The sequence below is a fragment of the Lynx rufus genome, unplaced genomic scaffold, assembly GCF_022079265.1.
Source record: "Lynx rufus isolate CCGP_SWC_20201006 ecotype Redwood Valley unplaced genomic scaffold, mLynRuf1.p SCAF_4, whole genome shotgun sequence".
Lineage (NCBI taxonomy): Eukaryota > Metazoa > Chordata > Mammalia > Carnivora > Felidae > Lynx > Lynx rufus.
Window position 1 is genome coordinate 150,111,971 of NW_025814856.1, and position 26,533 is coordinate 150,138,503.

The window sequence follows — 26,533 nt, forward strand, 5'->3', positions numbered from 1 at the left end:
GCTGAAGATATTGTTGAGCCGCTCAGTGCTGGGGGCAGCCTGGAAGACTACTTAGCTTCTGTGTCAGGAGTGGGAGCTCTCGGGATTTGCTGCTTTCCTTCCTAGATTCCCTAATGCTACCTCTTCTTCCCCAAATGTAACTTGTTATTCGTGGGAAGCTCTCCTGAATGCTTGTTAGTACCTGAGTTCTCTACATTTGTGGTTAGTATTTGCCCAGTGGAGATAATCCCAACTGGTTGGCTGTGAGTTGATGGATCTGGAGAACATTCTTCTTATACATTCCTTTGTTAGGGCATTTGCCACAGTGATACAGTTTTTTGTTTATATTTAACAAATATTTATTTAGCTTCTATTATGTGCCAAGCAATCAAAAAAAAAAAAAAGTCCCTACTCTGGTGGAGTTTATATTCTAATGGAAGATTCAGTCAATAAACAAATTAAAATATGGTAAATACTATGAATAAAAATAAGGCAGGGTGAGAAGGAGCCGAATAAAATGCTGTTTTATATAGGGAGCTCACAGAAACTGTTCAAGCAAAGACTCGAATGAAATGAGGGAGCACACCATGAAACACCTAGGAGGGAAGCATTCCAGGCAGGAGACAGAGTAAACACCAAAGCTCTGGGACCAGAATGACTGAAAGGTGAGCAAGGAAGGGAGTGTGTTAAAGATAAGGTGAGAGAGATTATAAAGCCAAGATTATTTAAGGCCTTTTTTTAATTTATTTTTATTTTTCACTTTTTAATGTATTTACGTAATCTCCAGTTAACATACAGTGTAATATTAGTTTCAGGTGGACAATATAGTGATTCAACACTTCCATACAACACCTGGTGCTCATCACAAGTGTTCCCTTATCCCCATCACCTATTTCACCCAACCCCCCACCCTAAGGCCTTTTAGATGGTGGTAAATGTTGAGGGAAATAAAGGCAAGAGAAATGGAACATAAATTAAATCTCCTTGCAGCTTACAGCCCACGGATAGACGCCTGAAACATGGAAAGCGTGACCTTGCTCAAGGAACCCGTGGCTGCCTTACTTCCCCCATGTTTTTGTTTTATTAGAGACTAAAAGCAACCTTATCTTAACAACAGCTAGCCCCTCAAGGTCCTGAAAGCCTTGCTTCCAAATTCCTTAGAGACTTACGCTATCCCTACCCCTACTAACTTAAAAGTACGTAATCAGTCACTCCTCACAACCCAGCACAGCTCTTTCTGCCCATGGGTCCTGTCCCTGTGCCTTAATAAAATCACCTTTTTGCACCAAAGACACCTCAAGAATTCTTTCTTAGCCGTTTGCTCAAGAACCCCATCAGTAAGCATTTGGGATTTTATCCTGAGTGAGGGGGGAAACTTTTGGAGGGTTTTGAAAAGAGGAATGTCATAATCTGATTCAACTTTGTTTTAAAGGATTGCTTTGGCTGCCATGTAAAAAATATACCATCGGGGGGCAAAAGTAGTAGCAGAGGGTAGAAAGCCACTGCAGTAATTCAGGTTAGATATGATGACCCGAACTAGGTTGTTAGCAGCAGAGGAGAGAGGCGGTCACACTCTGGATGTACTGCTAAGACCGGCCAACGGGTTGGATAGGAGTGTGAGAAAAAGAGGAGCCAAGCATATCGCAAAGGTTTTTGAGCCAAGCAGCAAGAAGAATGAAGATGGAATTGCTCGAGAGGGTGAAGGAAGAGCTAGTTGGAGAGTAAGATCCTGAATTGAGTTTTGGAGATGGAAATTTGAGATGTCTGTTAGATTAGCCCGGGTTATATGTTGAGTAGGTAGTTGAATACAAGGCTCTACAGTGAGAACTAGACCAGCATTGTCCAATAGAACTTTTTCCATGATAGAAATATTTTATAACTTCACTGCCCGATACGATAGCCACTAGCCATATATAGCTAGTAAGCATCTCAGATGTGGCCAGTGCAACTGAGGGACTGATTTCTTATTTTACTCAGTTTTAATGAATTTAAATTAAAAATGCAATGGCTGTGTGTGATTAGGGCTACTGTACTGGTCAGCATGGAAGACCTTCGATACAAATTTGAAAGCCAGCAACATTCCATTGCTATTTCAGACCCTGAGACAAGATAAAATCCGCTTGGGAGGGACCACAGGTAAAGAAAAGACCTCCAATGTGCAGGTTAGGAAGATACAGAGCTCCTGGTAAAGATTATGCAAAAAGGAACAGACAGGGAGGAAGCAAAAGACCAAGAGAAGGTGCTTTTTAGGAAACCAAGTGAAGGAAGTGTCTTAAGGAGAGTGAGCAACTATGTCAGATGTTGCTAGGCTGTCCATCACCCTCATTACATAGCGAGTCACGTAAGGACTTCCCCCAGCCTAGCAAGCAGCTGTTGCTTTACAAGTATTTGTAAAATGAAGAGCGTTGAACAAATGAATGGATCAGCTCCATCAGCTTTTACAAACTCATTTTCAGGAAATATGCTCCCTTATTTAATTGTCAGGGCACCGAAGTTTTAGGACTACCTTCTAGAAATGCCCAACTCTGCTTATGACCTCTTACTCACCGGAACCTCCCACCATCTCCCCCCCACTAGTCCTCATAGAACATGATTTTGGAGAAGCCGGTATGGAGACAGCATCAGCACCTCTCATCTCAGCAGTGGAAGTGAAAGAACCAATGATCTGCCTAGCCCTTGACTTCTCTCTTCCTTACTGTGCCCTTCAGATGTTGGTTCCTTAAAGGAATCCCTTTTAAAGGGGATTCCTGGTCGGGAAGTTAGAAGCTGTATGCACACTTGGCCTGTCCACACAGCCTTCAGGGTCAAATAAAGGAGTCCCTGGGGATGGCTGGGAAGAAGCAGATAATTTTACCCCAAATCCCTGAAACACTGGTGTGGCTTATTAAGTTGGTTATTGTGATACCTAGATCTCTTTCCTCCCCCCCCCCCCCACCCCTTTTCCCAGATTCCCTGTTAGTTCTTCGGACTCTGAGTGTTGACTGTCAACTTCGTGTGTTCTGCCTTTTCTCTTATATGTTTTTTTTTTTTTTTCCTGATTTTTTTTCTCCATTTATTCCTCTGGTTTGAAAAGTTCCATTCATCGTTCCTATGTGTGCCCTGACTCAGATTGTTACTGGTTCTAACCACACACTGTTGCCTTGTCTTGCTGTTCCCTCATAGGCCTTCATTTGGAATTTCTCCCTTGCCCCCAGACTTCTCACTTTGTTCTGTGCACCTGGCCCTGCCTTAGCTTCCGTTCTGTATTTGATACACTGCTTCTGATTATCCCTGATTAGCTGGGAGAGAAGTCTCAAAAGCCAAGACACAACAGGCTTGTCTTTCTCCTTGCCCCCTTTTATATGTCGATTGTAGTTTCTATGGTTATCCTCTTAAGTATGATTTTAAATAGTTACCATGGTACTTTGTTAATACTCATTTTCCTTGTTCCTTGTTTCTGTATTATACCATCTTCAAATACTCAGTGAGTGTTATAATTGACACAAAATTCATTATCATCCCTATTGTTAAAAATATTCACAGTCATGTGGGTGGTATTGGTGCAGCACCGTATAAGGAACAGATGCTAGGGTGGTACGGGGCCTGATGCTGGAGACCCACGGTGACTTTCTGTCGTGAAGTCCAAGGGCAGCAAGGAATTTGTGTCACTCTCAAGCACTACAGAGTTTAAATCTGCCAAGGAAAAAATGCAGAATTGTAGGTCGCCTTAAATGATTAAAAGTCACATGAAGGATGGGGAAAGAAAACCCCTAAGGATTGGTGGCTAGACAATCTTTTATAGTCAGAAGCTGTACCGAAAGCAATTGTGCGAGACCCTAGAAATCAGAGATGGAAATGGGAGTGGATTACATATAATACAAAAGACAAATGCACACACATTCCCTATGGAATGGCCTTTTAATGTAAGACAAGCTGATTAGGACAAAATGCACAGTAATTAAGGCACGTCTTCAGAGGGCTTGGGGTGCCGACGTCTTCACATTCATACACTTAGTTTATTTTGAATTCTATTATGATAATTATATTATTTTTAAAGTGTGAATTTTTATAATCCAGTTACATGAAAATGACAGATGACTAAGTGAGGTTTGTGTGTTTAACCTCATGATCTGGTTATATGCCATTTGTGTGCCTCGCCTAGAATGTTTGCCTTCTAATATTTCTGTGTGTTAACCCAGCTGCCTGCTTTTATTGCTGCCATATTACAATGGATGTTTTCTGCATTTTTATGAAGAGCCTATTAGCAGCCTAGGCTTGATTTAAAGAATTTCTCCAGTTTATGAACACAGTTCATCTCTGTGAATGAATTTAGCACTTTAATGCTATTTATTTACTCCACACCATAAAATGTAATATAATAAATAATGGGTCCCTTGGGCTTGTGGTAAAACTCAGTGATCATCCTCTCAGCAGGAAGATGAACACAACTTGAGTGGAGAAATAATGATCAAAATTCACCACGCTCACTGGGATGCCATTTATATACCTGAATCTAATAAAGGCAGAATTACAATGCTTAACATTATGCTTGGTACCAGCATCTGAATGTAATGACACCGGGGGAAGGAAAAGACTCAATCATATTAGCAACATTTTGGAAGATTGTAACAACTCCAAATCAGTACTTCAAGTAAAGAAGAGTTCTTAAAAGTATATAACACATGATTTCTTGTGATAAATACGTGTTAGGTTAGTATTTTCTACCATCTTCATCCATGGAAAATCCTTGGATTTTTTTTGGGGGGGGGAGCAGAGGGAGGTAGGCGGAGGACATTGTTTCACATTTTCTTCATTATCAGTTTATCATTTTGGAGGTTTTCAAGATGACCCTGTCAACTCTCCATAAATGGAATATCTCACTGTGGTCATTGGTCCATAGGGCCATTCTATTTCATGGTTGAAATCCAAAAAGAGTTAACATTCACGAATGTTTAAAACTCTGTGTGTAGCAATGTGTCCATGATTATATTTAGATTATTCAGGTTATCTATGTATCATCTTTGCTTCTATTTCCTTTCATTAGACGTTTGTTCCTTGAAATCGGAGGCAAATATACATGCCTGTAGGAGCTTGACTGTTAAATAAGTGTCTTTGGCATAAATGGAGACTTAGGCAAACTGAAGGGGCTAGGCTGTTGTCGGCTGCAGCTAATCACTGTCATTTAGAAGATAATCCCAGTGGTGCCAGATTGTCTAAAGTTGAAAAACAAGGAAAAAGTCAGATGCCTTTGATTACTGTACGAAAACCTTAGACATTCAATTGTCATCTCATTTTTAAGTTCTTTTTAATGTTTATTTTTGACAGAAAGAGACAGAGCATGAGTGGGGGAGGGGCAGAGAGAGAGGGAGACACAGAATCGGAAGCAGGCTCCAGGCTCCCAGCCGTCAGCCCAGAGCCCGACGCGGGGCTCGAACTCACAGACCGCGAGATCATGACCTGAGCCGAAGTCGGACGCTCAACCTACCGAGCCACCCAGGCGCCCCAGTCATCTAATTTTTAAAAATTAAGTAGTGTGGTCTCCTATCACATATGTCAGCATTCTGGTTTTGATTCATCGGTTGCCAGTGTGATAGTTTTGTTTTAAATTATAAATTCATGCAAATGCTTATACAGTCAAGGCTCTTATTATACTTTTAGTTTGAGGCATTTACTACCAGTTCCAGTGTGCCTCCATTTTCGTTCTCCCTGGCCACGCATATTTGCCACGTGATACATTGCTAGGGCTTTTCTTTGACATCAAATCACTCAAAACTTTTCACATCTTTAAAGGAAGACTGTCGAATGAAGTTAGATATTGCAAAGTACAGGTATATATACTTCAACAAACCCCAAAATACTTAGTGTTTCTTTCATATTGCATCTTTACTTCTCAGTCTTTAAAATGAATATAATTTAGGGGTGCCCGGGTGGCTCAGTCAGTTAAGGGTCCGACTTCGGCTTAGGTCACGATCTCATGGTTTGTCAGTTCGAGCCCTGCATCGGGTCCTGTGCTGACAACTCAGAGCCCGGAGCCTGCTTCGGATTCTGCGTGTCCGTCTCTCTCTGCCCCTCCCCTGCTTGTGCTCTGTCTCTCTCTCTCAAAAGTAAATAAACATTAAAAAATTGTTTAAAAAATAAATAAAATGAATATAATTCAATTTCAGTTGATTATTTATTTAGAGGTATATAAATGGTAGAAGGATATGCTGAGGTTTACCCTTACGGTAACAGAATCATATATGATTTGGTGATTGCATTTTGCTACTAGCAAATGATAAGCAGAGTCATCACCAAAAAGAGGTATCGACTATAAATTTAATGTTTTTTAAAGACAGGTATCAAAGGGTTTTCTCATTTCATTCAAAGGCATTTGCTAAAGTCATAATTTTACTGTTATCATATGATACTCAGGAGAATTCATATTGATCTATTCGTACAACCCAATGTTTCTCTAGATAAAATTTATTTAGTATCACCTGGAACAGTGCATGTATGTATGTAATAGTGACCAATCTGTGAAGACTTTTTGCCTTCATAGGTCTATGTGAGAATATGTGATATCACCTTAGAAAACCCCAGGTTATTCATATAAACCAGGCAGTATATCCTAGAAATACACCATAGGCTGTGTGTAATGCTGTGGTTCTTGATCAGGTAAGAGTTGGCTTTATTCTGAAAGATTTTGAGGCCTGATTTGCTAGTTATCTGCTTCTGGCGTGGACAGATCATTCTACTTTGCAAACTGTATAGAGCAGACTATATTCTTGATGGCCCTGCAAGATGAATAGCCCCAGACTGTGTCTCCAGATAATGGGGTGGGAGTAGGGAACAGTGTAGAGTAACCCTCTGATGAGAGGCTTCGGAAGGCACAATTTTGATTTGGGGAGCTGGGAGTTCAGTACTTGCTTCTTTGTTGGCCATCTTCAGTTATTAGATTGAGCTGAAACCTGCTTCCTTATAATTTTTACTTTTAATCTCTTCAGCTTCTAAATTCACGTAGCACTTTTTGATTCTCTTCTCTGGCAGTTGATCGTCTCTGCCTTGTGCGTTATCTGTGCTTCTGTCGTGAATAAAGAGTGGCTCGTCTCTCTTTGGGAAGGCTGCCTCCTTTTTGAGCCTGCAGCTTTGATGAAGAAGATGAGGCAGCCACATCTGCTGATGCAACTCAGTCACGCAGGGAGCTGCAAGACGAGTGGGGCGAGAGTTGCAGTCCTTTACTCATTCAGACAGATATTTAGTGAGTGCCTGTTATATACCAGGCACTGTTCCAGATGCTAGATGGCACTCCTACTCTAACTGGATGTCTTCGTTTCCTTTAGACTATATGAGAACAGAATTTTTGTCTGATTACCTCTGTATATTCCACTTCATCTAGCACAGCACGTTACATTTAGAATGTGTTCAGATTTTATTTTTTAAATGAGTACAAGGCTCAGTATGCCTATTTTGGAGAGCACCATAGAGTAGAACTAATCCCTTTACGACAGCCATTAAATAAATTAGTTACATTAGCCTTCTGTCCGGACTAAGTGACCTTAGTTCTTCAACAGTTCTTTTTTCTAAGTAGTTTGATCGCCTTTCTTTGGTTCTTCTGTAGTAGAGTGTTTCCCTTTTCATGTGTAGGAACCAGGAGTGAGTACCGTATTCAGGATGTGATCTGATGTATGTATGTTAAGTGCAGAGGAGAGCACTGTACTTCCTGTGATTCATGAATTTCCCATAAGGCATTTTATTAGCCAGCACCCTCTCCTTTTATCCCCCAAGGCAGTCTTTTCTCTCTTTCGTTAAGTAAATATATTAACTAATAGGGTATTAAATGTCTGTGTACAGGCTCCAAATATGTATACTCCTGAACTGTTTTCCTGATAATTTTCATTAATGAAAAGACCTTTTATTTTCAGTAGGAGGTTCTTATCATGTACATTACAGAAAGCTTTTCAAGAAGTCATTTACGATTACCATTTTGGGGATACAAAAATATAGTAAGTGTGTGTGTGTAAGAAAGAGGGGGTGGGGAAAGGGAAAATGAGAACGAAGTGATGACTCTCCAAGGCTCCACATTCTTGCCTCCTAATTTTCTGACATACTTGTTTATACTGATAATATCTGTGTAATCCTTGTAGAATAGTATTCTGTTTTATTTGACTTCCCTATTTCCTGTGCACGAAATAAAATGAACTGGTTTGGTAATTCTTAGTGTCTCTCTTATCTCTGGTTTTTAAGTTCTAGAAAAAAAGAATGAAAATATTCTTGTTGACATCTTTGTTATGGTTACGATGTGTTGCTGTTTCTAGGAACAAATGACAAATCCCCTTGTCTTTACCACTGCACAAACCTTCTACCAAACCCATGGGTCAAACGGCCCTATCCAGGTGATTTACTGTGCTTGATCTGATCCATGATTTCATCTTTAGACACTTCCATCTTTGTCAGGGCCATACTGATCTCCCCACAAGGGATATGTAGCAGTATTTCTCATATGTCAAGTGCATTCCGTGCATTAAAAAAAAAAAAAAAAAAGAACATCATCTGAGTTAGCCATAGTAAAATTCCAAAGCTTCATTTTGGAATTACAGGCTTGAATTTTAAGTTTGCTTTTCTGTTTTATTGTTGTTTCGCTTTTGTTTTTTAATTTGGCTTTTGCTTTCCTCCTGGGTTCCAGCTTCCTTTTTTCTTCAATTTATCACATATTTTTAAAATGCTCACTACATGCAAACAACTGTGTTCAACACCTTGACAGTTAGAAAGGTAAGTGAAAGCTCCTTTCCTTTTTCCCCACTTCAAAGCAACCCAAAAAAGTAATCTCTCAAATCCTCCCCTTTCTGCTAACTTGCTTCAGAATAGAAAGCTTTGGTTTGTTGTTGTTGTTAGTGTTAGCTAAAAGATTTTATACATATTTGCTTACGTTTCCTCCACTGGTCGATAGTATGTTTTAGAGAGCCTACATCACTTAGCGCATTAGGATGTTTATTTCGAACCTATAATGCGTTCAGCAGTATACCGGGCTTAAAATGCTTCACTCTAATTGTACTCTTAAACTTTCATTGGCTATTTTTAATAAGGCTCTATTTTCTCCAGTTTAAGAATAACCTTTTTTAAAAGGGTGAACTTTATGGAAATTGTATTAAATATATTTTAGTAAGGCTTTTTTTTTAACACACACAAATACACATACACACACGCACACACAAAAGATCTTATCTAAATAATGTTGCTGTGTGTTATAAACACAAAAAGGCTTCTTTGGTTGGATTTAATCACATGTCTAACAAATCTGCAGTGCCATTTTGTAGCACCATAGATGGACTGCTTTATTCCATAGACTAGTTCCAGTTCTAAAACACAGGGAAATCTGAGTTAACTAATTGAAACACTCATTTGGATAAGAACTTCAGCAAGGTTCAGTAATTCTCAATTTCCCACTTTGCTTGCAAAACACAATGTAAGTACAGAATTACGCTCTTCACAGCTTATTACACTGTGTGTTCACTCAAAGGGAAATAATTTAATGCAATTTACTCCCAACTGTTTCCCTCATGCTGACCCCTTTATTAAAGTTACTGATTTCTCAAGGTTATGTTTATTTTGAAACTTTTTTTTTTTTGGAGGTCATAAATTTAATCACACACCTGGTGTCCTTCTCCTTTTGTTTTTTTCCCCTTTCAAATTTCCTCCTTGTGTCACCACAGCAGCTCTTGAGGACTCCTGCCCTCTTTCTTCCTGCCTGGTTGGTCTGTTTCATTTTAGATATTTGATTTTTATATTTCCCTGGTTATTCTTCATATGTTCAGACTGATCTCAGGACTTGTGTTTAGTTCAGGGTCATCACATATTAATCATTTAGGCCCTTGCCTGGGGTTGTTTTTGCCAACACTCTCAAAGTTGGAAAAGCAGGACATATTTTCACTTGTTATCCTAGAAGTCTGATGCTTCTCTTCCATAAATTGTTCATTTGGAGATGAGCCATCATGCTGAACACGAACACACCATGCAAAAATTTGAAGAAATTTTGTTTTCAGAATTTTACAAAGAGCTTTTTTTTTTTTTTTTACCTTTTGCCACCTGTGTTCTAATCATGCTTTTCAACTTTGTCTCCAAGCATTTTTAAAAAACTTTTTAAATGTTTGTTTAATTTTGAGAGACAGAGAGAGACAGAGAGCACGAGTTGGGGAGGGGCAGGGAGAGAGGGAGACACAGAATCCAAAGCAGGCTCCAGGCTCTGAGCTGTCAGCACAGAGCCCGATGCGGGGCTTGAACTCATGGGCCGCGAGATCATGACCTGAACCGAAGTCGGACACTCAACCGACTGAGCCACCCAGGTGCCCCTCAGAGCATTTTTATTAATAATGTTGTCTGGTAATCTTTCCTTCTCAAAACTGATGGTGATCAGGTATCCCTCTGTTCATGCTCGGAAGGCTCTGAGACTTGTTTTGACAGTGATAGATGTCCACCACAGAGGCACTTAGAGCAGAGCTTTGCACCTGGTGTTCCTTCCAGAGCTCCTGCTGAAGGTGCTGTATCATGCCCAAGACCTGGTCCTGGGGTTGGCTATTTATTTATTTTTTAGCTTCGCTTGAATCCCATCTTCTCCCCATAGAACGGTGGAGACATTCTATTAATTGTAATGCTTTATAATTGGTTGGCATTGCCAGTCATTATTTGTGTTAGGCCTTTTTTCTCCTAGCGTTTGTATTTTCTCAGTGGGCAACTTTCTGTAGAATCCCGGAGCTAAAAGATGACTCTGAAATGGCCAGAGGTGATAATGTATGCAAGACAGCATTAGCTTGTTAATCTGCCTATGACCTAAGTATGGAAGTAAATAGACCTGAAAGTGTAGAATACTTAGCACAATATCTCACTGTTAAGTAGTGGGTGTTTTTAGAAAAATTAGGTCAAAGTCCTTTGTGATTTTTATTGATTTTATTTAATGAATTTATTTTGTCCTTCTAAGGAACCACCTTTATTCCTCAGCAATCCCTGTGAATTAGAGGCTAAAAATCTTTGTTTTACACCTGGGGAACAAGTGGATGTTCTGCTTCATCCTCAGACAAGAGGGTGATTGATGGCTTTGATATCAAAGTCTTAACTGAAATAAATTTTGTCTCAATTTGAAAGAAAATAGTGATAACACAGGGCCACTGCTGACCATCTCAGGCTTACGGAAATGTTTTTTTGTGTTTTTTCTTGTTTTTTTTTTTTTTTTTTGGTCCTTCTCCATTTACTTGTACCCTAGACTGAAAATCTTGCATTTTCCCTTAAAGTTGATTTAACAACATGGCAAACATTTAAAAATATCTGAAATAAAGAATATAGCACATTCTACTGAAATAGGAGGCCAGTCGTTTATATATGCTTGGTCTAATGCATTCCTCACCTTACATAAATCTCCAGAAAAGCTATAGGAAGGAAACACATTCCCCTGACACGACAGGATGTAAAATGGATATAAACCAATTACTTTTTGCAGTTCTCAGAGCAGTCTCAGGAATACTGACCCCTCTGACTTCATTTTCAGGCAAGATCCTTCCACCCCCACCTTGCAAGAAAAAATAATTGAGCTGAATTCCAAGCAAGAAAGCAGATCAAGGTTTTCAAAGAATAATTTTGCTAGGACCTATGAAGCAAGTCACCTTTAAAACATGCCAAACGTAGTTGCTTAAATACATTTAAGACTCTAATCACAGAGGTCTTTGATGAACTTTTCCCACTTTAAATACATCAAAGTAAGTAAAGAGAGTAGAGAAAGCCATTAGAAAATCATTATAATAAACACCAACATTGATCTACTTCTGTCTCCTTTGGAACCTTCCCTCCCCTTGTTTTAAGCTATTCAGGTGGGCTTTATCTAGTGAAGTAATCAGACTCTCCAGGCCATCAAAGAAGAAATGTAAGTGATGGGGGGGGGGGGGGGACTTTTTTGAGATTTCAAGGATACTGATCTGTACTGTGAGGACCCAGTTTTTGGTTCTGACTTTCAAGTTGAACCTTTTTGATGGTAAACAGCCTCCTGCTTATGTCTGTGTGTTTTGGCTTAAAAAAAATCAATCTCTGAGAAAATGGGCTTCCTTTCAGCCCCGTCTCCTCTGATGATTGATGTTAATTCAGGAAGCTGCTGACCCAAGAAAAAAGAATTGTTTGTGCTGTTGTTTTGAATAAATAAACTTACGAAGAATCAATGGCTGTAGCTTGGAGAAATTAGGTGGTCGAGAGCATAAAGTCTCTTTCCATCGTGTCTCTCATGTAAATAAGGCTTGTAAAGGGCATTTCAGCTCCAGATATCTTTTTGAATGATGGAGGCTTGCTACAAAGGGGAATTGTCCTTTAATTTAAAAAGAAGTGTTCTATCTGTAGTGAGGAAAGTTCGTGTTTGTGACAGAACAGGACACCTACTAATTCCTACAAAGAATTCCAAACTGGCAGTAGCAAAGCGAGTGTCCCCGTCACGGGCCTTAGCTCACATTCAGGATTGTTTGCTTTGGGACCTCAGTCTTCCCACCGCGGTTCAGAGAAACATTTCGGAAGGACTTTGGAATGTTTTATTTTGTTTGAAAATTCAAAGGCTACGTGGTCTGCCAGCCCCAAATAGTTAACCCGGGTGATTTTCGGATCCTGCTGGCTGTGTATCCACTGACCGTACGTGAATGCTTCTGCTTTGCCGCATCACGATTTCCTTGACCTAAACCACACCACCAAGCGTTGCGGTCACGGAGGGAGGGTGACATCACCTACGATGTCTGTTCTTCAGGCAAAAATGTGGTTCACTGGGTTCCTGGCCATGAGACTCACAGTCCACGTTATACGCCGTCCACGACATTTGAGAATAGACAGCCTTGCTCTCTGTTACTTTTTATTTTGGTACCACTTACTCAGCAATGTCTAGTAAAGAATGTGCTTCGCTTCTAAGATGATCTAATCCACAGTTTCAGCCAATCCAGCACAGATTTATGTTAGAAATACATGCAGAGTTAGGGGCGCCTGAGTGGCTCAGTCGGTTAAGCCTCCGACTTTGGCTCAGGTCATGATCTCACGGTTCGTGAGATCGAGCCCTGCGTTGGGCTCCACCGTGACAGTGCATGGAGCTAGCTTCTGATTCTGATTCTCTCTCCTCCTCTCTCCCTCTCTGTTCCTCCCCCGCTCACGCTTGCTCTCTCTCATATAAATAAACTTAAAAGAAATTTTTTTTAAATATGTGCAGAGTTAGAACTTAACATCACCATACTAATTACAGCCTTATAAATTGCAAAAAACATAAAAATCAAGCGATAGTGTGGAAGCTAAGTAAGTTATGGTATTTTCAGGTAATGTACTATTATATAGCCATGAAGTCAGTTTCTTAATCTGTAGAATGGAGAGAATAGTACCCGCCCCATAGGACTGAGATGCAGACTAAATGAGTTCACATATGTGAAGCACTTCAAATAGTGACTGGCATGTAAATATCATAGAGCTGTTTGCTGTTTTTATTAGTGGTATGTTAAAATTTTACACACGAAGAGCTTTTGTTAGCAAAGAGAAGTATGTATGTTTCAAGTAAATACAAAATTATGGACATAATGAGATCTTAACTATGTAAAATACTTTTAGGAGGTAATATAACAAATAATGAATATAGTTATCCCTGAGTGTTACTTTTTCCTTTTTAGTATTTCATTTTTTCTATATTTTAATATTTTCATCAGATGAGTATATGTTCTATGATGGGGGAAAAAATGTGATTTTAGAAAGTGTCAGTAGTGTCCAAAAATGCATTTTGTCGAAAAGAAATGATCTGATACATCCAAGTCTGCTCAGGCAATTCAGATTAAATAAAAAGAGTGAATATCTACCTAGTTTCAAGTCCTGACCCTACCACTTACTAGATGGTTGGTCATAGGTAAACTATTTAAACCCTAAAAGTCTCATCTGTAAAAGAGAAATAAGGTCATTTTTTTCCACTTATCTGATAATGCGATTGAAAGGGTTGCATGAGGAAATGTATATGGACGTGCTTTACAAATACTATCTCACAGTATACAAAATATTCTATCTAGGCTTTGTTTTCTAGATTTAAATGGTAGGGACTTTCAGGTGTAAATGGTATTAACTAAAGAGATTTACTGCAATTTTTAACAAAAAACGAATGACGTATGACTCAACAGTAGAAAATGGGTTTACCTAAGACTGTATCTTAGACTTAAGCCTAAACTGTATTCCACACTGGGATTTAGATATCTGTGAAGTACTGATTGGGTAGCCCAGAGTCCAGTTCATTTTATGGGAAGAAAATCGGATTGACATTCTTAGGTCATTAAACAATACTCTTGATTTAGAAGGAGAGTGGCCATTATATGCACACCCAGCTCCACCCTCAAAACCCTAATTGTCTCCTAGACTATCCCTCTTCCCTTGTTTTCTGTTATTCAGATGTAGTCTTTAGTAGGGTGAGTTAATCCCAATGAGTGTGCATGCCTATGTATGCCCCCCCTGCTGTTTGGACAGTGAAATCTGACAGTGCTGGTGTTGAGCAACGAAAGTCGCAGTGTCTTGTAGGTTTATGACTATAGCATGAACTTGGGGATCTGCTTTCACCTGGAATGATACTGGGACGTGTCCATCATTCTCAGGTTCAGTTTATTTGTTTATTAAGTAGAGGATTCTTGGGAACGTCAAAGGAAATGGTATCTGTAAAAAATGGCTTTTGGAAACACCTAAATTACAGAAACAGGATATTTGTATAGCCTCAAAGTATCTCTCCCAAAGTGTTTATTACCATGGACGTTTTAACCTAAGTCCACAGATGCCTTGACACTCCTCCCCCCAAAAGATAAAACCTAATTCCCCTGCCCTAGAGTGTGGGCTGGACCTTGTGACAAACCCCTGGAAAGGGAAAGAGAGGAACTTTATAGTAGAGAAACCTGTCAGACACCGCCTTGCATGTGATCAAAGTTTACATCACCAGTAATAAGACCTATTGATATCATGTATCCCCTGATGTGATAAGATGAGGAAGGCACTTCACCTCTGGGGTAGTCCTCCCCGAAATCCATAACCACCGTCTAATCCTGTGAAAACATCAAAGAAACAACATAACTGGTGAGCCCTCCTCAGAAGTTTTGAAATCATGAAAGACAAAGCCTGGGAACTGTCATAGGTTGGAGGAGACTAAGACATGATGATTAAATTCAATGTGGCATCAAGGAGTAGACCCTGAAACAGAAAAAGGACATTAGTGGAAAAACCGGGACATCAGAATGTAATGTAGTCTGTAGTGGAGTTAATAGTATTGTACCAATGTTAACTTAGTTTTAGTAATGGCACCCTTGTTAAAATACGGGGAAGTGGGTGAAGGGCACGCGGAACTCTCCATACTGTACTTGCAGCTCCTCCGGAAGTGAACAATTTTTTCAAGATTAAATGTTAAAAAAAGAAAAAGAAACTTAATACTCGGGAAGTAACACACAGGTGTATAACTTAATTCGAAAGAAATGGTATGCTGTGCACTGTATTCAGTTGTATTTAATAGAATCTGTATAATCTGTGTAATTAAAAATTTGATTCATCTGGGGTGCCAGGATGGCTCCGTCAGTTAAGCATCGAACTCTTGGTTTTGGCTCAGGTCATGATCTCACAGTTTGGTGAGTTCAGGCCCCGCGTCAGGCTCGGCTTGGTCAGTGTGGAGCCTGCCCGGGATTCTCTCTCTTTCTCCCTCCCTCTGCTCCTCCCCCACTCACGCTGTCTCTGTCTCTCTCAAATAAATAAATAAGCTTTAAAAATTTTTGATTATTCTGATGAAATTTTTGACTTACTACCTTTTGTTACCATTTTAGAGCAATTCTATCATACATTTTCATTGGGCTGTTTTCTCTGCTGGCACATCAGCTTTTGTATACGTCCTTTATTCTGATGGTCATTTTTAAATATGCACAGTAACAAATGCTTTCCCTTTACTGTGGAGAAGGAATGCTATATCAAAATGGCTGAAATGGAAGCTCGCGAGAAACTTAAAACTTTACAAGTTGGTTAAACGATGTAGAAGTCAGGAAAAATAAGTAAGTCTGTTAAGCATGATAGCAGCCATGCTATTAGAATAGTTAATTATGGGATATCACAAATCTAGCACTGTTTTCAACACTTGATAGCTATGCATTTATTTCATCCTTACAATGAAAACTTACAACCTATGAGGTACTCTTAAAGTTCTCAAGGTGAAGAACTTGACACCTCGAGAGGTGTCACCCTATTTCTGAGAATCCATATGCTAGGTTCATGCCATAACATGTACTAGAGAAACACCCAGGTTACCCTGCGTGGCTTTCCAGAAGAGAAGCATTCCCTGAGCAATGGCGTAGGCCACTTTTCTCATGCACACATTGTAATTTCATTGCCTGCTAGTTCCGAACCAGATGTTAAGTCGTGTTTGCCATCAGACCCTTTTACCACCTCCTAGGGGCTAAGGCCATCAGTCAGAATGACTCAAAAGCTACACCTGCTGGGTCCCAGAGCACATTATATTCTCCAGCACCAATACGTGCTTTTGAAGGAAAGGAGTTGGTCCACACATGGCAAAGGCATGTATGGATTTCCTTTCTGTGCCAACACCATGAAATGCTTTTCTTTAAACAAGTCCGTGTCCTGATTTTTCAAAGACTTTATCATTCTATGAAAGGGGAAAAAGTGTGAAGACCTGATTGAAAGACTGCCCTTCCCGCTTTGATTTTTCTGAGCACCGTGGCTCTCTTGAATGCCATCTCTCCTCTTCTTTTACTCCGGTCTTTCTTCGTGGGGCCTCGCTTCTCCTTCCCTGTGTGTTTGTATTACATGGCTCATTCCAGCTGACACATTTTGTTAGTGTTCACAGACAGATGAGAAGGAGTAAAATCACTGTGAGTGTTGTTTCTCATTCTTTTAGGTCAATGGGCTTACTTTCAGAGATGGCACTCCTCGATTGCTCTGCTTGGGGCATAATTGATCAGTATCAAGTTGGCAGCATATTCTACATCTGGCTTGTTAATTTAACTCACCGCGTGCCGACTTCATAGCGGTGTTGGCTTCTCTCTTAGGGCTCAGTATGTAACATACGTATTAAACTGTCAAGAGGCTGGCAAGGCAAGAATGAGTGGTTTATAACTTACTCATCTGAGCCATTATAAGTAATATCTGTGGCTTTTGCATCAGACTAAAACACATGGTGATAATTACTCTCTCACTGATCGTTAAATATTGTTTAAGGTTAGAATAATTTTAAGTAGAATCCTCATTTGAAAGCCCTACCTCTAATATGGCTTTATGGTCTCTGCACAGCACATAATTACCAAGTTTTGGGGCATTTGCAAGATTCTAGGCATTCTTTAATCAAGAAAAGCAATTTTGCCAGTTTTGTTAAAACAGCTGTCACTTTATGATACGTCCACTTGTGGGGAAAAAAAAAAATGAGGTGGTATATATTAGCATCAAATATGAAAAGCTGGTGAAAATTTTACCTACAAATCTCCACCTCCAAAATACAGTGATATAAAATAAAATACCTAGAAAACAAATTCCACCCATTTTTCAAAATTATTATTAAACCATGGCATATTAAGCAAATGATCACCCTGTGCTCCCGGGTTTCTTTATATGCATTTAGCAAGCTGTCCTGGATCATTTATAAAGAAAGTCACAAAATCACATTTGCTATTTTAAAGATGTATTACTTGGGGCGCCTGGGTGGCTCAGTCGGTTAAGCGTCCGACTTCGGCTCAGGTCATGATCTCGCGGTCCGTGAGTTCGAGCCCCGCGTTGGGCTCTGTGCCGACAGCTCAGAGCCTGGAGCCTGTTTCAGATTCTGTGTCTCCCTCTCTCTCTGACCCTCCCTCGTTCATGCTCTGTCTCTCTCTGTCTCAAAAATAAATAAATGTTTAAAAAAAAAAAGATGTATTACTCTGCCAACATAATCCATACAGTTTATCCAAGTAGTTGAGACACCTCCGCTTAACCAAAACTTTAACAGATGCTTCTTAGCACAGATGTGATGAACTTGTAAGAGACTGATCACAGCTCAGAAAAGACGCCTCTAGATGTCATCTCCTTCTTTTGCCTTTGATAAGACTGCATGTAAACTGTGATATAGTGTTTTACAAATGAAAGGTAAAGTATTAATCCTTCATGATAATTTATTATATCAAAATTAATTAATTAATTAAAATGTGTTTAAAATGCCAGAAAGCATTATTCTTTGGATTTTAATGCACTTCTATAACTTTGTGAAAGATGAAAAAGTGATGGTTTCATTATACTGTTTATAAGCTTGATAGACTTACAAAGACCAAGCATTTCAGTCCAAAACTACCACATTCTTACTTGATTTTCAACTTTAAGTATTGGTAGTTTGAAAAATGCCACATTACCTCAACTTTTTAACGACTGGGTTTGATGAAGGAGAAAAGATTTTGCATAATACGAGACATTTGTGGGTCCTAGGTTAAAGGAAATGGGGAAGAAAAATTATTCGAAATGACCACATAAAAACAAAATGAAGGGGCTTTGATTTCTGGCAAGGTTGAGAGCTAAAAAGTCTGGAAAATTTCCCAGTATGAAACAGTTAGAAATGCTGGATGTAATGTAATAAAGGTCCTTTCAAATGTATTGCTGACCTTGTTAGTAAGAGGTCTCCTGGGGACGAAAATAAAGAGAAAACCAAAAACCAGAGCAGTAAAGCTAATACCGATATTGCAGCTGCTTGGGGCATTTGTCAGTCTCAGTAACCAGGAGGCTTGAGTTTTAACAGCTGCATCACTACTGGAGACAGGACCTTGGGCCTGCACAAGAAGGGATTTTAGAATTAAAACCACCATATGAAGCACAGAATTTTTGAACAGTTATAACTTTAGTAAAAGAGTAGAATAGAAAAAAAAAAAAAATCCACTTAGCAGTAAAGAGAAATGACGAGGAAATTCGTCCTGGCAAAGCAAACAATTCTTCTCTGGAAGGATACGCTGTGAATTCAGACCTCAGTTCTGTCCATAGATAAAATTGCCTAACACATGAATTCACAACCTGAAATTATGGAAGTACACAGGGGAAATGTAACCATGAGCTAGAGTCAAGCAGAAACAATAAGCAGTTGAATTAGTTCCTAATAATTTTAGAAATGGGATTAGTAGTTACAGAATACAAAACAGATGTGTTTCAAATATTTAAAAACTAAAATTTGCATCAAAAACATAAAAGAATAAGATGCTGGCAAAATAAAACTCTAGGCAGTCTTGATAAAGAACCAAAAGGACCTCTAGGAGTGAAAATTCTAATCTTTGCCTTAAGAATTTAGTTCATGGTTTAAACATCAGATTAGACACACGAGAGAATTAGCAAACCACAGACAAATCTGAAGAAACTACTTAAAAGTAATGAATAAAGACAAAATATTTAGAAAATATGAAAGAGAAGTTAAAATATGTAGGCTACAGTGACACTTTTACAAAGGACTACGAATTTTTTTTTAAATTTTTTTTAATGCTTATTTTTGAGAGAGATAGTGCAAGAGGGAGAAGGGCAGAGAGAGAGGGAGACACAGAATCCAAAGCAGGTTCCAGGCTCTGCGCTGTCAGCACAGAGCCCGATGCAGGGCTTGAACTGTGAGAGCTTGACCTGAGCCAAAGTCGGACGCTTAACTGACTGAGCCACCTAGGCACTCCAGGGACCACCAGTTCTTTGATGCCCTTCCTAATTTGAGATGGAGTCCATGCCCTTAAAACTGGGCAGATTTGTGACTGGACCAAGAGTATGGTGTAAATATTATATAATTTCTGAAGCTAAGTCATAAAAGTCTATACAACTTCTACCTTGTTTGCTAGAATGATTGTTCTTGGAACCCTGAGCTGACATGAAAGAAATCCATTAAATTACTGTGAGCCTCTGATGTTTTGAGGAATACCAAACCATTCAGAGCCCAGTCCTAGCTCTTGAGGTCACTCCTAGTTGTTTGAGTGTTCCCATCCGAGGTCCCAGACATCATGGAACAAACACATTCCATCCGTGCTCTGCCCTCTTAGAATTCTTGACCCACAAATAGTGGTTGTTACTAAGTTTTGCAGGGAGTTTTTACACAGCTGTAGGTAAATGGAACAGATAAGACGAGAAGTTCAAACATACATCAAGAGAGTTTTGAAAGAAGATAATAGAATGGGAAAGAGGCAATAGCTAAGGAAATAGAAATTGAGAAATTTCTAGAATTGATAAATGACAAAAACCCTTGGATCCCAGAAGCATAATGAATTCCAAACAGGAAAGATAAAAGAGACCATACTTTAATGCAGCAAAATACTATGGAACATTAAAGTCAAAGATAATACGTTAAAAGCAAATGGAGAGAAAATAAAAATAGATTACTGAGCAATGAAGTACAACCTGCATCAGTAAGTATAGTTAAAACCTGGAAACATTCTGTTAATTGACAGAAGGATTAATAAATATATTGTGATACGCTACAACAATAAAAAGCTACCCATGCTACCCAGTAATAAAAAATGGTTGAACAGGAACTGTGTACCTCAACAGGAATCAATCTCCCAAACATAATGTTGGAAGAAGAATATAATATGATGGCATTTAGGTAAAGTTTAAATGTGAGAAACTGTACATATGTCTCTGTGTATTCTTTCATAGTCCATGTGTATATAAAATATAAAGACATAGTTCAGAAGGATGAACATTAAAGTCAGTATAGTGGTCACTACTAGGGGTGAGAGAAGGAAGAGGAATGTGATTGGAAAGGACTACACTCGAGGCTTGAATGTTTTATTTATTATTATTTTTTTAATGTTTATTTCTTTTTGAGAGAGAGAGTGAGAGACAGAGTGCGAGCAGGGGAGGGGCAGAGAGAGAGAGGGAGACAGAATCCGAAGCAGGCTCCGGGCTCTGAGCTGTCAGCACAGAGCCCAACACGGGGCTCGAACTCAAAAACCGTGAGATCGTAACCTAAGCCAAAGTCAGACACTTCACCGACTGAGCCACCCAGGCACCCCAAATGTTTTATTTTTTTAACTGGGTAGCAGCTGCATGAGTACTCATTATTCTTTGTACTTGTATGTCTGAAGATTTTATAATAGAATTTTGAACAGGAATAGGAAGATTTAATGAATAGGGTGAATAGGAAGCTATATGACTTCTTGAAGGAAATACGTGCTTAGTGTGAAAAGATTTGGAGAATAGAAATTATGTGAATCCTATTGTCACAGGAGGGTGGGAGAGACACTGGTCCTTGTCTCACAGAGTCGAAGAATTAATCTCACGGACAACAGAGAGTGAGCAAAGTGATAGAGTCTGTTGAGAGAAAGTGTAAAGCTTTCAGGAGTGAGAGGGGTCCCGACTGGGTAGCCAGCAAGGATTTTTGTCCCAGACTTTTTATTGGGACCTTATCAGAAGGTTTGTGAGACTTGATGCGTGGCATCTAGCTCGGGCAGGTCAGGAACAGGTTTATCTCATCCTCCTTTCTTCCCAAACTCTGCTGCCACTGACTCTTCCTCAGCCTCCCTACTGCAGCTGCAGCCTGACTCCCTGAAGGTCCCTTACCTCTCCCTGCCTAATGTTAACCCTTTCCCTATTCACTGTTTGCCTTTTGGGTTAAGTAAATAGTTAAACACATAGAAGAAAGATCAAAGCAGATCTGGCATGAAATCAGTTCTACCTAACCGAGACATTTTTGAGCCTTGGCAAGTGGGGGTTGATGAACTGCTGGAGGGGAGGAAGTAAAATAGGAGATTCGGAACCTTATGGCTGAAGTCTAGGAATTGTTTATGAATGGAAGGTGTTGTTTGATAATGAACAAGGTAGAATTTGGACTTCTATATCGTTAGTGATACCACTGAAACATCTTTATACTCTTAAAAATCCTCTGATCTTTCTGAATATTTATAATAACAAATACCGTGCTCCATTTTGATGAAGGTGACTATTTTTCATTACTCAAACACCTGTCCATCACTGTGATTTGTCAACCATAAATGAAGTCCTTGTAAGTAAGAACGAATGGAAAAGAGGGGGATGTGCGTGGGTGGGACTAGAGAAAGACAGGTGAGAAGCAAAATACTCACTGATTTTTAAATTGTTAAGAATATTGGTTCTGAGGCCATTAACGCCATTTTCTTCTTTCCAATGGTAATTTGGTCAAATGGAGAAGCATGAGTTATGGGAAGACAGCTTACTTGGAGATTTAACTTAATTTTTAAACCCTCTGGCAAAACTTTTGCTCAATCTTTTAGTTGGATCTTTTCTTTGCAAATAGAGACTCCTTCAGATTATTGCCAAGTGTTATGGCAAGTATGTGATGTACTCGGGAGTTATTAAAAAATACAGGGGAATCACAGGAATGGTAGTAAACATTATAAAGCTGAGTAGAAGAAGAAAATAGAATCTGAATGATAGCTGGCCCACAAATACTCATCTTCCAGTAAATGATTCAGCTGACTTTCATGTTTGCCTTCCCTACTGTGGTTTTATGTTCTCACAATTTGGATTCTTTTAAAAATTGGACTTCTACATCATGATGCTTCAATTGCTTTTTTCTCTACCTCATTTCAATTTTTAGCTTTATATGAGTAAGCATATGATCTTGGCTTCTAGCCAGCCTTCGAATCAGCTGCCGTGGGTCCACTTAGCTGTAGAACAAGGTCTCTAGTCTGACCCCATCAACAGGGACTTTATTATATGTGGACTAGATGAACTCAGTGATGGTGACAGTTCCTTGGTCTCATTTTTACACCCAGCAGTGTACCATCAGCAGAGTGTGATTTCCACCTAATCAGCTAGTACAAGCAAAGATTTGACGGGGTTACCACAGTTTTGATAAGTCTGTAGGCAAAGAATTATTACTAAGTTTAATATCTGGTACAAAGTTAACGTTACTAAGTTTAATGTTTGGCTTTCTCTAGTAACCTTATTGTTTCATATGTTTTGATTCTAAATTTCTACAATGGTATTTGCCCCTCTCTAGTGCCTCTTAGAACCTGTGTTCCCCACACTTCATGACCTGATTATTAATACAAGTACTAACCTTTCTCCAAACTAGTTAGTTCTTTAATCTGGCCTTAAAATAAATTCAAGCAATTGTTCATTATATTTTAGCTTACCTATTACTAATCAGTTGCCGGGAAATGTAACTTAAAGAAAGCACCTACTGGATAAAGGTATTTGTTTGGCATAAATATTTGCATCAAATCTTAAAATACTAGTGTATGAATCTAGGAAACGATGTGTGTGTACAGGCATATGTAAAATTTATTTTTAACAGTAGGCTTAGAGGACATGTTTGCCTTGAAGCACTCTTAAAGTAGTTGGTCTAGAGTAGAACTCTTTAGCATTGCTTTATATGCCATTGAACTCAGACTTAGAATCATGATTGAGACACCCCATAATGCAAATAGAAATGTCCTGAGGTCATTGTGTAATTTTATAGGGCTCTTCACCAAAGCCCAGAAGAAAGTAGTAAATTATATTAGCATGATTAACTCGAAAAGAGCTGGCCTTTTTGGGAAGCCAACTGAAAATCGAATTCTGTGTGTAGGCACACAGTGTATAGAATAGGCATTATATGGTGTACATATCTACATGCATTTTTCCTTTGATCAACACAGCATTTAATTAACTGGAATGAAGTCTTCCACAAAATGACAATATGTCTTGAAAAAAATGGCACCAATAAAACAATACCTTGAAGCTTTCTACTCTGAGTCCCAGTGGATTAGTGATTTCACTTTACATTTGAAATGACAGTATAGTGGTGATTATTGCTCCTTTGGGATGGATAAGAAAAGAAATGGTGCCCAATTTTATTAGTCATTAGTATTCTCTGTTATAAGTGATATGGGAAGCTCTGAAACTGGAAGAACATGGCCTGAATGTATTTTTTTAAACAAGTAAATTATCTTTCAGTATTAGTAAAAACGTAGTTTGTCTGCCTTAGAAAAAGAAAACCTTCAAACATAATTTAGCTTGTCTGTCATTTTAAACACTTCTGAAGACATAGCCCCATGGTCCAGGCCCATTTTTCTTTGTCAGGAGATGGTTCGTTGGTTCCTGGGTGAAAGTTTTGACATTTATGCTACATTCTGAGTACTTGAGAAACCAAAGGGTGCCAGTTCTTCTGGGATTAAATAATGGTGTCTCCTCTGTCAGTCAGACATTTGCAGTATTCTGTGTATGGTCTGAAATCGTTGAAATGCCCTCTTTCCTTACATATTTTTATTATGATACTATTGATTACCATTCTTGTTAGATTTCTCTTTGTTACTAGTCATCTTTATAGTGTCTTCCATATGCAGTCCAGTCTTTCTCATCCCCACATTTATTGCTGGATGGATTAAGAAATCCATTCCTGAAACTATGTTTTGATCTCCAAGCAAAACAGCCTACTCCTCCAGCTGTATCTTGGTAAGTAATCCTCGCAGTGGAGCACTTGCTCGGAACCATGCTGAAAGTCCTTTCCCTGACCATTTTCGACTTCTTCCTTGAGTGTTCATCCAGTTCCCCTCCCATCTCTCAACTCTCAACACATACAAAGTAAGGGAAACTGAGCAATCTCATGGCCCCAATCTTCACATACCTGCCCAGTCATGACAGCTTTGAAGTAATAAAGATTTTTATTCCTGATTTTCTTGAAGGGGAGAAGAATCACTTTTTAAAATTCATCTGAAAGCCAAACGTTATAAAAATCTTTTTTTTTTTTTCCTTATTAACACAGTATTTATTTGTCTTCCCTCTGTCAAACCCGGAGTCAAGAATTCTCCCCAGGCTGCCTGGCAGTGGGAGGGAGGTATTCCAAAAGGAACACACAGGGCAGATGAGACACTGGGGAAAGACCTATGGGAAGTGGAGACAGCTCTGTCACATGGAGAAGAGGATGAGAAAGGCACCATCATGCAAAAGAGTCCCGTGGCCTCCGGGAGGGCAAAGCCCAGATGACGTGGGAGAAGAGCTGTTGCTTCAGAGAGGGGTTCCTGGCATAACCAATGATGAGGCTCCCAAACACAGTCCCAGTTCCAGCCCTGGAGCCAGCCACCCCTACCGTGGCAGCCCCAGCCCCAGTGCACTTGGCTGCTGTGTCCTGTCCCTTGAAATGGCGCTGGTTCGGAAGCTGCGGCTGGGAATACGTGAGGTCAGGGGGTGTGGGACTGCCAAGCTGCCAAGGCTCCATCTGTCAGTGTCTCCAGTGGTTTTAGCGACACTGCAGACAGTGATGGGCTCAGCAGCTGAGAGGTGCTCCTGACCAAGAAGGGGCGGAGACTAACTTTGCACTGAGGGGCTTTGGCCGGAGAGTAGTTCCCAGTGCAGAGAAGACGGGGCGGAGGGGGGATCCTCTTCGGATAGCTCTTCCCTAACACCCTTCAAGCGTTTTCCAGCAGCCCCTGGTCATCTCTGTTTCTTAAAAATCAGTGTTTCTTTTTTTTTTTTTTTTTTTTTTTTTTTTAAATTTTTTTTCAACGTTTTTATTTATTTTTGAGACAGAGAGAGACAGAGCATGAACGGGGGAGGGGCAGAGAGAGAGGGAGACACAGAATCGGAAACAGGCTCCAGGCTCTGAGCCATCAGCCCAGAGCCCGACGCGGGGCTCGAACTCACGGACGGCGAGATCGTGACCTGGCTGAAGTCGGACGCTTAACCGACTGCGCCACCCAGGCGCCCCAAAAATCAGTGTTTCTTAATATTGTCAATGACTTAATCACATTTATTAAGCATTTGCTTCGTGTCAGACGATGCGCTAACCACATTATAGGCATTATTTTTACTTTGCCCAAGCGGCCTTATGCGGTATGCTCTTTTTTTTTAATTTTTTTTTTAATGTTTATTTATTTTTGAGACAGAAAGAGACAGAGCATGAACAGGGGAGGGTCAGAGAGAGGGAGACACAGAATCTGAAACAGGCTCCAGGCTCTGAGCTGTCAGCACAGAGCCTGTCGCGGGGCTTGAACTTGTGGACCGCGAGATCACGACCTGAGCCGAAGTCGGACGCTTAACCGACTGAGCCATCCAGGCACCCCTGCGGTATGCCCTTTTGATATCTTTGTTGTTTTGGAAGGGGAAATTGAGGTTTAGCGACTTGACTTACATACCCCTCGTTACACAATAAGGAAGTCATGGAACCCTGGTTCAAACCCAGGCAGTCTGATCTGATTCCAGAAGTTGCTCTCTTGATGGTCATATGCACTAAAATCAGTAAAACTGTGTAATGCTGCCTGTGTCCGCACACTGAGGATAGAAAGAAAGATGGCCATACTCAACTCGGTCTCAGTAGCCTCTAAAAAAGAAAGGCTATTAAAAAAAGGTGGGGGGGGGCGTCTATTAGAGGAAGGGAGAAGCAGGATAGCAAAACACTAAGACTTTAGAGAAGAAATTATTTTTGAGCAAAGTTTCAGTAGGTGTGGCCAGATTGTGTAGCCTGGCTCAAGGCTGAAGAGAAAAGGGGAGTGGTCCTGAGAGGGTGACCCCTGTACCAGTGCCGTCTCATCTCTTGGGAAGTTGTTAGAAATGCAAACTCTCAGTCCCACCCAGACCCCTGGAATCCGAAACACTAGAGGTCAGGCCCGGGATTTTGCTTTGTTGCAAATCCTTACAGGTGATCCTG

General features: G+C 39.9%; 1 protein-coding gene and 1 pseudogene across 1 annotated transcript in view; one reads left to right on the forward strand and one right to left on the reverse strand.

Annotated features, from left to right (window-relative positions):
* EXOC4 (exocyst complex component 4) overlaps positions 1 to 26,533 on the forward strand; it is a 756,122-nt gene that overhangs the window by 387,328 nt on the left and 342,261 nt on the right. The window lies entirely within an intron of this gene.
* Positions 24,796 to 26,533, reverse strand: part of LOC124525053 (ATP synthase F(0) complex subunit C2, mitochondrial-like) — a 46,595-nt pseudogene continuing 44,857 nt past the window's right edge.